The following is a 12,568-nucleotide window of genomic DNA, read 5'->3' on the forward strand; positions in this document are numbered from 1 at the left end:
TTGGTTTATAGATTGAGAGTCACTGGATCTTTCTTTTTCTAAAGCTGCACTTTTATTTACTTGTCACAGGTTGTTAATAATGAGATCACTGTATCTGTTTTCATGCTGCTTCGATTTTATTCAGTCGCCAAGGTTTAATAAGAATAGTATTATTAGGCATAATTCTTTAATTACATTCTATTTAGAGACCTTGGGTTGCAGTTATCTAACTGCAGTCATCTAACTGTTGATATATTTATATGTAAAATATCTTCCATTCTTCATGAGGAAATGCTTTAATTTGTTGTATAATTATCAGCTCTCACCGAGAGCAGAAGCTCATTACTGATATGTACAGACATGGGTACATACCAGATAGAACCTACCTTAATGGTACCACACTATTAACTGTCCTGGACACACTTGATCTATATTAACACTTCTGGTATTGAGAGTTGCTGCTAGGTTCCCAAGAGACCTAAGGCATAGGTCCACAAGCAGAGGTATGCATTTACAATGAGATGAATCTGGCCGGTTTGCACTACCCTGCACTGCACAGTTAAATTAAATGGGTTAATGAGAACCATTCCAGGACTCTGTACGCGGAATGCACTGAATGTGCCCTGGCTGCTGAATCCTAGCAAAGAACTTGATGCTTTTACTACTATATAGTCTATATAATAATATTTTTTCCCTGGGGAACAAGCAAAATGATAAAGTGAGATGGCTGGGGAGGTGAAAAAATGGTATAAAAAAGTATTCATGCTGGTGACATACACTGTATGATTCAGTGCACCCTACAGTAAGAAATAAAGATGCTAGAACTGTCCTAGAAGCCTCCATTAAGTTATCTCATTACATTCCTTTAAGTCAGGGATGACAGACTTTTTGGACTCATCTGCCCTCAACCCATCTATAATGCAGTTAGATGTATGCTACATAGGAATATTTCAGATACATGAATGATATGGCTGTATTAACCATCCTGCTGTAGTATAGGGGAACAGAGTGCTCAATTTAGTGATTATCCTAATTGACCTTCAGTATAGACATTTAAGAATATTTAGATCAAAAAGGCATATACCCCAACTATCACTATATCTGATCTTCACACCACCCCCTGTCCATCAGCTGCTTTGTCCCCAACCCACACACAAGGAGGAGTGGGCAGCCCAGTGGTTAGAAAAATCATGCTTAAATTAGCCATGATACCCCTAAGGAACGTCTAACATCCTTAGACAGCAAGGGTTTATTTTTCCACACTATGACTATTTCGATGGATTCAGAAAATGCTTGGGTACCCATGGAAGTGCTGTCACCGTGCTAGAAATACTGAGCAAAAGAAAGTCCCCTATAAAGTAAGCAAAGAAGAAAAATGTATCTAGATAAAATAGAGTGGGAGTGCTGATGGAAAGGAGGGGTTTGCTAGAGAATGGGTATAGAAAGGCAGAGAGATGGCTAAAGGGGCAGTGGGTGGAGGAATAAGTCTCCCTCTGCAGATCTCTCTGTTCATAGACTGTCTTTTCCAAACAATCTGATCAGAAGTCCTCCCTTTTAACTTTCCATTCCCTTGGATCAACATGCTGTTTGTGTTTAACTTACACACCTCTCCCCACTTCCTCCAGGACTCCTACAATAAACCTTAACCTCCAAGCTGACAAAAGAATGCAGTTACTACCCAAGAACTGCCACTGAAATCGCTCTTTCGGAGCTGGCTGGCATCTTCCAGAGCCTCTCCATATCTGCTTGGAATAAATGAGACCGGAGGAGCCGGCAGCTCTCAATCAAGACTTGCTTTGAATTAATCACCTTGCGTTGAACGAATGTTTGAAGTCCTTCACTTGACGCAGTGAGGAGCTGCAGCTCAGTTGTCGGGCCGCGTCCAGCCCTTGGATCTGTCTTACAGAAGCGCCGTGTAATCTTCCTGGGAAGCTGCTGCTGGGGGAATTCTCGTTGATTGGTGTCCTGAAGGGACCTGCCCAAAGCAGCCGGCAGAAGACCCTCACAAGAAGCCTTCATGTCTGAAGCAGGTAAGTGGCTGATACTGCTACACTGGGATAAGAGATGTGTCTGTTCATGCTTCCCTGCCGCAGTATAGAACAGGTTCCTGCTACAGCAGCTAAGAGCTGGATGTAATCGCAATAGATACAGCCAACGAGTCGTCCGCTCTGGTCCATCCCCCTTGCCCTTATTATAAGCTTTGCAGGGAATGATGTCTTTAAGCAATGCTCCGCTAAAGCAACCCGACACCGACAATTCCAGGCACACTCAGATACATCCCAGTCTCTTACAAACTCTAGGACGTGAGAATAATTGAGTGGCTTGCGAGTGCAGGAGTGAAACGGTTAATTTCCACCCACATCTGGGGCTCCATATGTGATAGGAGACAAGAAGGCACAATCTGAGACCAAGCTTGGAGATGGGAGAGATCACTGATAGTGTCTAAAGGAATCTGTAAATCTCCAGATCAAAGGGAAACGGGACTATTTCCCTAGCGTCTTTGTGCATCTTGTAGCGCAACTTCATTCGGGATCGGGATGGCTGTAGCCTGAGCCCAAGGACTGGTGAGTTCTCCCAGTGCTCGTAGCGCAGCTATACAGGCACATATCGCATAGAACAGCTCATTTGTTGTGTAACAGTTGGTAGTAATGGACTGAATGGCTGCTCCTGTTCTACAGTAAGCCCTTAATCAGCCCTTAATCAGCCCTTAATCAGCAGTGTGCATGTTAGTTGTGAGGCAGTGTGGCGCGGTCATTTATATGTTGCACATAATCGACAGTCTACAAAAAGTTTGCCAGATATTGGCGATTAGGGGCTGCCGAATTGTGTGGTTGAAGCGCAGGATGGTTACACGCAGGACAGTTACACGCAGGACGGGTCGGGGATGTACAGACATATAGTCCCGGCTGTATGTGAGGCACTGGCGATGCGGGAGCTTTATGGAGCGGGTAGTGGGTTCAGCACCACAGGCTGGAGGACAGCTCCCAGCGCTGTTATGTATAGTACGTATAGTACGGCTAGCGTGTATAGTATGTATAGCGTGTATAGTATATATAGCGTGTATAGTATGTATGGTATGTATAGTATGTATAGTATGTATAGTATGTATAGTATGTATGGTATGTATAGTATGTATGGTATGTATGGTATGTATAGTATGTATGGTATGTATAGTATGTATAGTATGTATAGCGTGTATAGCATGTATAGGATATATAGTATGTATGGTATGTATAGTATATATAGTATGTATGGCTGCTTCACAGGTCCGCTACCGGCGCTACAGCTTCTCAGCTCTAATTTCTTTCTAAGCACAGGGGGCAGCCCAGCTCCTCTCTATTACTGAACAGGAACTGTCCAGCACTCCTTCCCCTCTATACACCCAGAACCTCTCTCTCACTAAACTGGAACTGTCCAGCACTCCTTCCCCTCCATACACCCAGCTCTCTCTATTACTGAACAGGAACTGTCCAGCACTCCTTCCCCTCTATACACCTAGAACCTCTCTCTCACTAAACTGGAACTGTCCAGCACTCCTTCCCCTCCATACACCCAGCTCTCTCTATTACTGAACAGGAACTGTCCAGCACTCCTTCCCCTCTATACACCTAGAACCTCTCTCTCACTAAACTGGAACTGTCCAGCACTCCTTCCCCTCCATACACCCAGCTCTCTCTATTACTGAACAGGAACTGTCCAGCACTCCTTCCCCTCTATACACCCAGAACCTCTCTCTCACTGAACTGGAACTGTCCAGCCCTCCTTCCCCTCCATACACCCAGCTCTCTCTATTACTGAACTGGAACTGTCCAGCCCTCCTTCCCCTCCATACACCCAGCACCTCTCTATTACTGAACAGGAACTGTCCAGCACTCTTTTCTCTCCCATACACCCAGCTCTCGCTATTACTGAACTGGAACTGTCCAGCCCTCCTTCCTCTCCTTACACCAATTGCCTCTCTCTCACTAAACAGGAACTGTCCAGCACTCCTTTCTCTCCTTACACCCAGCGTCTCTCTCTCACTGAACTGGAACTGTCCAGCACTCATTCCCCTCCATACACCCAGCGTCTCTCTATTACAGAACAGGAACTGTCCAGCCCTCGTTCCTCTCCTTACACCAATTGCCTCTCTCTCACTAAACTGGAACTGTCCAGCACTCATTCCCCTCCATACACCCAGCACCTCTCTATTACTGAACAGGAACTGTCCAGCACTCCTTTCTCTCCTTACACCCAGCGCCTCTCTCTCACTGAACTGGAACTGTCCAGCACTCCTTCCTCTCTATACACCCATTGCTTCTCTATCACTGAACTGGAACTGTCCAACATTCCTTCCTCTCCATACACCAAATTTTTCTCTTTAAACGGAAACTGTCCTGCATTTTACTTTGACATACACCCAGCACCTCTCTTTTATTCACCTGGAACTGTCCAACATTTCCACTTTTTATACACTGTCCCACCACCATGTTTCTGTGAACGGAAGCTACCCTGCAGTTGTACCCAGTGTATTGAGTTGCCCTTTACCCTCCTATGCAATGGAACTGTTCAGTAAGTCTTTCCCTCTTCTCTGAATTTGTATTGCACCTCCCTCCCTGTGTATTGGAGCTGTCAAGCACCTCCATCCTTGCACACTGGCTCTGTCCTGTGCCTCTCTCCTTGTATAGTGAAGCTGCCCAATACCTTTCTTCTTGTGCACTAAGACTGGCAGGAATCCATTTTTAACACTCTAGATATAGTGTACTGATAGTGTACTGATACTGTCCTGTATTTCTCTGCCTGTGCACTGGTGCTATTCAGAACCCATGCATTGTGTGGCACTTCAGTTTTAGTGTAGTGAACCCGTCTAGTGTTCTCTCTGGCACATAGGACTGGTCTTCTCTACACTGGGTTCTAAAAGTTACCAAATAATCCATGAAAATTTCATAATAGACATTACATTAATATTTGTGTGATTGTTAATTTGTAACCATGGTGCTTAATAAGAGCCTAACTAGTAGGCATTGTAGAGCAGCTGCTGAACTTCCCATGTGCTTTTAGTATGAGGCAGTTTTTGGATAAAAACAACCTCATCCTCATCGATACATACACATTTTGTATAAGCATTGTTCTCCTTGAAGAGAACCATCCCAGAATCTATATATAGCAAAATCCTTAGCTTTCTTGAATCTTACCACTAGGAGGGTTAATACAACTGTTGCAGTTTAGAATCTTCCTTGCATTTTCATTGTCTGTTTTAAAGCTGTTAAGAGTATGCATGTCATTGGAAGTGCTACTCAAAGGCACGGGATGCCTGTAGGGTAAAGCTGGTTGATATATTTCTGTGCAGCCATGAAAAATAGCATATCATGTGCCACTAAACCATTCCAGGGATCTGCTACTTTTGCATAGATAAAGCTGTTTGCTGATCAGTTTAGAACTTGTCGAAAAAGAGTAATGGCCTGTTTGTAAAAGCATTCCCTAGAGACTGCAGCCCGCCGCCTGCTTATGCAGAATGCAAATCATCCCTTTGGCTCGTCGTCATTCACCTTACAGTTAAATAGAGAGGATCAATGGGATCTGAGCCACAATGTTAATTCAATTTCTAAAACTTTAATATCTCCAGCATTGTTAAGCCAAGAGCAGGTACATAGTGTATCAGACATGGTTAACGCAGGTTAATAACCATTCTACAGCAAACATAATTCTTTTTCTCTAGATGAAGGAATTAAGGGGCCATGTACACCCTCTATAATATACATGGTTTAATCATTGAGGAAAGTCTGTCAAATTAAACACCTAGATGTGTATTTAACTCACTAATTACTCTACATGTGTAAAATATACATCATTAGGATCAAACTCAACCCTAGATCAGCCCCTTGCTAACCTCCATTCCTTTTGCTCCTAAGAGCTGTAAGTACCATTGCTCTTCGAGCCTCGTTGTCATGTTTTGGACACAAGATTATGTCAGCACTGTTTAGTTGATAAGAGGATAGATCTTCTGGCGTCCATATGGTGAAATCCCTGTTGCCTGTATTATCAGTACGTGGACAGTTATTGGAATAAGCTTCATATGCATATTCTATGCTCTGGAGATAGATTCAAAATCTACTGTCACTTTAATAATATACTCTCTAGAGCCTAGCATGTCACTTTAACAGATTAAATGGAGCATAGCATTATTGCATTATAAAAATATATCCAATGAAGCATAGCAGGCTGCATTGTAGCAAACGGAAAGCAACGTCACTTTAACAGATTTAATGAACAAGGTGCGTATACATATTAACTGCGTGGCTGGTCAAGAGTCAAACTTAAATTACCCCCCGAGGGATCATTTCAGTATTGAAAAGTCTAACTTTTCTTTGGGTATGTGGAGCAATTTGCTAATTGGCCAAATTAAATACATTTTTACATTGTTCAGCTTTTACTGGTATTGTTTTGGTGTAACATAAAAGACAGATGATGTCATTTATGAGGTCATCACGGTACGTCGGGGAATTCCGGTAATGCTTGAACAACTTTTTCCCTGTTTCTGGGGATTACATTATACAGGATAGTAAAATATATTACAATGAAAAATATAGGTAAAATAACAGTTAAAGAGAAATCTGAAATCTAAAGAGGGACCTGAGTAATTGGGCAGGTGTTGGAGCTAAAAGAAGCCTCTTGTTTGGGCTCGGTTCTTGGCACAATTCTGGATATCCCTAGAATGACGGAGACATCTACAGCCCACACCACACAGTTCTAGTACGACTGCTATCACAGAATAGGACAGCATGTATATTCCAGTTTTATTACCCAATTAAACTGTATATTTTAACGTAGCATAGACATTACTATGCATTAATTATACCTTGTAATCATTTAACCCTTGCCTGCTTTCCTTTACTTCCATTACCTCTATGAAGGGTTTACACCCCAACAGGAAGAGCAAAGGAGGATTTCAAAGTCAGATACATTGGAATCTGGTCGTTGTTTCTGTTGTAATGACTGTTTCCGTGGGTATGACTATTAGACAGATGGGCATCTGCCGTCTCTGGCACTACTCTTCAATGCACTTTTTCATTTATTTTGGGTTTTTTTTTTTGCAGTTTAAGTTGCAAGCTGGGATGTTTGTATCGTTCACTTGATGCATTGCAGCTTTAATTATAACGGCAGATGTTGCCATAGTTTCCGTCCCAGTAAGAGAATTAATGATAGGCACAAAGAGTGGAATCGCTTGCCAATCAGAAAGACCATTGTTCACTCGCAAACTCACATGCCAAAGCATGTTGATTGCATTTTAATGAAGTGAAAATAATATCTCACGTGCTCAGGGCATAGGGGAGAGCAAGTCCAACATATAGAACTGAGCGCTGAGTGTGATTATATTGTCTCTGATGGAGATGACTGAGCGTGTGCCCAAAGATTAATGACCTTCTGCCCTTGATATCTTCCAGCTTTTCATTGGCTCTAATCTGTCTATTTTAGCAGTAATTGCCCTTCTAAGATAAAGCAGGTTCTTTGAAAAAGAACAACCCATTAATTATTTTCCCCTGAACACCTCATGCCCTTTGGGATCACCGGAGACGACTGGAAGTGTGCGGCTGTTTTTGTTATTAATAATGAGATTTTAATTTAAAGGGAATGGCACAGGTAGAGCCGTTTGTCCCACTTTCCGTTCCTTCAGAAAATGTCACATCTAACAGCTTGCCACCTGCTTCATCAGAAATCAGGAGGATGTGATAATTATGCGGAGATTCAAATGAGTTGTCCCCTTCCCGTTTGGCTGTCTGAAAAAATGCTCATTTAACATTAACATTGTATTGTTTTTCTTCAAAAAGGCTGGCCTGTTGTGAACTCCTGACTTGTGTGAGGTCAGATATAGAATCCTACAGGATTAGCGGCGCTAATATATGCAGAGTAGAACGCTTAAGTGGCTTGTTTTAGGCTTCAGCTTAGTGAGAATCTCACATTTCCCCGTGCTTCAGACGGTTGGCAGTGTGCAATCCCTGCTATCAGTTAGTGTGCATTATCGCACTACTCATTGAGTTGAATATTTAATATTTGGTAATGAATGTATTGTCGGCATGCTTAATGCTTTCACGGTATTACCCGCACCACTCGAGTAATGTTACTAAAGTTAGAGATGCCATAATGGGAGAGGAAGGAGTTTCTTTTATATATTTACAAGAGAAATCAATCAGTGGAACTGCTCACGAGGGACTGACATGGGAAATGCTTGATTCCTAAGTAGATGTTTCTCGGGGTTTGTTTCCGTGTGCCCTGGCGTTTTATTCTCTTCTGCACAAACATTTTTATTTTTATATGCTTCGCGTGAAGAATGGGACACTCTAAGAATAAAGTTAACGCTGTTTTACAGCTCCAAAGTGACTAGAAACTGGTTAAAATGGAGACATTCCAGTTGTTCAGGCTAGTGCTCTTTGTGGAACACACATGGCAAAAGATGCTAACACAATTTATGTTGAGGGGCTCTAAATGTATGTATGTATGTATGTATGTATGTATGTATGTATGTATGTATAACTTTATTTATGTGTATTTGTGTATATTGTAAGATTGTACAGCACTGTGTATCCTTGTAGTCAAGGATACACAGTGCTGTACAATCTTACAATATACACAATTACACACAGGGAAGACAAGTGCTATAATAAATACAATAAATACGTATAAATACACAGAGATTAAGTGTTGTATGAGACACAGTAGGAAGGAGGACCCTGCCCTGTAGAGCTTACAATCTAAATGAATGATGGTATGCAGCTTGCTGTTACATAGGAGAGTGAATTATGTAACTGTGCCTAACATAGTATTGTACCAGTCTATGAAAGGAAGGGTGCATTAGAAGCAATCACCCATGGTCTGCAGAAAACAGTATGCTTAATTATGTAGATTATCTATTGATGTATCCATCTATCTATATTACTATATATATCTATCTCTACCTTCTATATCTATCTATCTATCTATCTATCATCTATCTATCTATCTAGCTATCTATCTATCTATCTAGCTATCTATCTAGCTATCTATCTAGCTATCTATCTATCATCTATCTATCTATCTAGCTATCTATCTAGCTATCTATCTTGCTATCTATCTATCTATCTACCAATCTACAGTATCTATAATCTATCTATCTATCTATCATCTGTCTATCTATCTATTTATCTATCTATCTATCTATCTATCTATCTGTCTGTCTGTCTGTCTGTCTGTCTATCTATCTATCTATCTATCTATTCATCTGACTGCTGGTATCTCTCTATTGTCAATGTGTTTTACTATTTGCTATTTGTTTATATTTAAGCAGTTCACAGTTAGAAAAGATAGTGCAGGCTTTCTGTAGATGAGAGAATAAGAAGTGGGGAAGAAGAAGGATTTGGGACAGTCAAAGATAAAGATAAAATGCTTTAAAAAGGAAAAAAGATACTAGGATGGAAGTCATGCAGCAAGGGGGTACATTGGTTTACAGAGAGAAGTGAAAAAGTGGAACTCTATTATCTACCTATCTCTCTATCTCTCATTTTTTAGGATTTTATAACAAGTTTGGACAGTTAAAGATAAAATGAGACTTAAATAGAAAATAATACTAGTGTGGAAGCAATGCAACAAGGGAGAAAATTGCTTTACAGAGAGGTAAATAGTGGAAAATGAATAGCTAAAATGAAAAACTAAGAAAAAGTAGAGCGATAGAAAAGTGAAGCCAGGAGAGGGATAGAGAGTGAAGCCGGGAGAGGGACAGAGTGTAAGGTAGAAACCGGATAGAGTCCGTGTAATAGGAAGGTAGTGGATCAGTAAGCATTGGAATACTGCAAAGATTCTATGATATGTAGAGTTATAGGGAAGAAGCAATGCCAAGATCATGCTATAATACCGGAACATAAGCCTTTTCTGTAAAATCAGCATACTGTATCTTGGCTAAGGCACGTGCAGCAGCCCTCATACACACTGATTGCTTTATCTAATTTCCAAATGAGAAAGAGCTTGCACAAGGCACTTGCTATGTGCTGTCACGTTCCGCCAATATAATATATATTTGCAAGCAGCTTGAAGCACTCAGGCTGGGGCCCTGCCTCTCCAGCTCTCATCTGAGCACACTGGTACGTCTCCATTCCTAGCCATGAAAAGGTGTTTTTGTCAGGTTTTCAATTTCTAATATCAACAGGATTTCCCAGTTGGAACGGTACAAAAAGAAATGCAGCTGAGACTGACCTTTCCACTAAGTCTCCTCCAGAGTGGAGTTTATTTGCCCTTTCTGTAATTATGGTCCTTAAGATCCACTTGCAGATATATTATTCTGTACAAGGGCTCACCTCCCTCTGTTAGCTCGGTGCATTTCATTGCCTGTTTGCATTGTATTAAATATTTAGGCCTTTGCTGTGGTGAATAAAGAGATCATTAATATAAATTGATTCCAATGTTTCAGAAAGGTGTTATCATGTGTATAAATGATACCTATTACTGAAGATGGGGACTGAGCTGTTTGTTGATGGCGGATTGTAAGTCATTACAGATCATTCACAAATATATGCCTCATTCATGGAATTAATGTGTTGCGAAAGGTTGTTTTCAATCATCTTAAGATGCTAAATCCACTTCATGGGCTTGGTGGATATTTCCACGGCCTGAAAGGAAAATTTCATTCTTTGCCATTATTTCATCATATGAATGAAGTGCCTAGTTATGGTTTGGTTAAATACATTCCTTCTAAACACATGTGATATCAAGCATCAGCGGCATATTCTATACATAGTAACACAATTAGCCAAGTTGAAAAATGACTTGTCTGTCAAGTTCAAGCCTTCATTCACATCGTCCCTATTTCATTTTACAGTTGCATCTGTTACGCCTGCAGAATTACACAGATCTGCTACATACCCATGCACACCAGACCATATTTTCATTTGTATTTTTGAATGGATCATTAGACTGAGCTATGAATACTAATCACTTATTGGTTGATTCTTTGACTTAGACTGGAATCTCTTTCCAGAAAATAATCTCACAACACACTTTACAATTACACAATGGTGTTTCATGCACAAAGACCTGGAGCAAAGCTCCTGAAACATCTGATTAGATATTTTTATGTCCAAACCTATACACAGACAGACCGAAAGGCAAAGTGATAGATGATAGATAGATAGATAGATAGATAGATAGATAGATAGATAGATAGGCAGACAGAGGGATGTTTAATCTAACTCAGCATTTAGAAAAATATGAGACAGGGCAGATAGACAGATGGATATATGGATAGGTGGATATATAGATAGATAAAGCGATAGATAGATTGATAGATAGATAGATAGATAGATAGATAGATAGATAGATAGATAGATAGATAGATAGATAGATACCTGTAGATAGATAGATGATAGATAGATAAATAGATAGATAGATGATGATAGATAGATAGATAGATAGATAGATAGATAGATAGATAGATAGATAGATAGATGATATGTTTATAGGACATACAGGGGGTAGAGAGTTATTAGACAAACAAATAGACAGACAGAGGGATGTTTAATCTAAGTCAGCATTTAGGAAAATGGGAGATGGGGCAGATAAACAGTTGGAAATATGGATAGATAGATAGATGATAGATAGATGATAGATAGATAGATAGATAGATAGATGATAGATAGATAGATAGAAAGATGATAGTTAGATGATTAATAGATAGATAGATAGATAGATGATTAATAGATAGATAGATAGATAGATAGATAGATAGATAGATAGATGATAGATAGATAGATAGATAAATAGATAGATATGTTTATAGGCATAAAGGAAGTAGAGAGTTAATAGACAAACAGATAGACAGAGAGAGGGATGTCCAAAGTCAGCATTTAGGGAGCTGGGAGACAGGGTATCAGTACTGTTTGAAATGGACTTTTATAGCCTTGTCTGCTAGGGCTGCAGAACATCCCCGAGCACATAATGAAATGTCAGCTTTGCTAACACTGCGTGGCTCTCCTTGTTGAGGTGTATTTTGGTTGGAGCAGCTAAGCAGAGGGTGCATCCGTCAAAGGCTTTAATAAAAATCATGATATCTTATTTGGAAGATTGAGCCTTCTGTTGACAGGCTGTAAATCCAGCTTCACTGAGACTCCATGCCTTTTGCGGCCACGTTTATATTTCTCTCCTTCTAAAGCAGAATAAATGCAGCACTTTACCAATGAGAGAAAGTAAATTCATCAGACCAATCAGTGGTATTGTTTCATGCCGCATGAAAACACGGCTGGTGCGTCAGTTTCACCTATGTTATATTTAATGCTTAATTTATTTTTACAGTTTGCTTCCTGCTAGTGACAGAGGGAATGTAATATAGTATGAATGAGAGGCAAATGTCAGACTAAAGCCAGCCTTTACCCCTGGAGCTTGGTATTTAAGGCATCATTGTTTAGGGAGTGTTAACAAACAATGTCAAATTGATGCATTCGCCATTTTGCTACTGATGCATTGTACTGGGCCATTAGTCTTTTGGCTCTGTTTCCGGAGCCACAAATTAGATTTTAAAGGGACACTATGAACTTACATTTTCCTGATAAAGGAACACAATGAAATGCCTGTGCTGTATTTTTTTCTA

General features: G+C 40.3%; 1 protein-coding gene across 2 annotated transcripts in view; it reads left to right on the forward strand.

The window, feature by feature from the left end:
* Positions 1 to 1,253: 1,253 nt before the first annotated feature.
* Positions 1,254 to 12,568, forward strand: part of elfn1 (extracellular leucine-rich repeat and fibronectin type III domain containing 1) — a 340,145-nt gene continuing 328,830 nt past the window's right edge. The window contains exon 1 of one of the 2 annotated variants that reach the window (XM_018097619.2): positions 1,254 to 2,009. The gene's annotated coding sequence lies outside the window, so the exon portion shown is untranslated. Of the gene's footprint in view, positions 2,010 to 2,044; positions 2,544 to 12,568 lie in introns of those variants that run through there. The other variant, XM_031893529.1, reaches the window with a different exon arrangement.

This window comes from Xenopus tropicalis, chromosome 9 (genome assembly GCF_000004195.4).
Source record: "Xenopus tropicalis strain Nigerian chromosome 9, UCB_Xtro_10.0, whole genome shotgun sequence".
Taxonomy (NCBI): Eukaryota; Metazoa; Chordata; class Amphibia; order Anura; family Pipidae; genus Xenopus; species Xenopus tropicalis.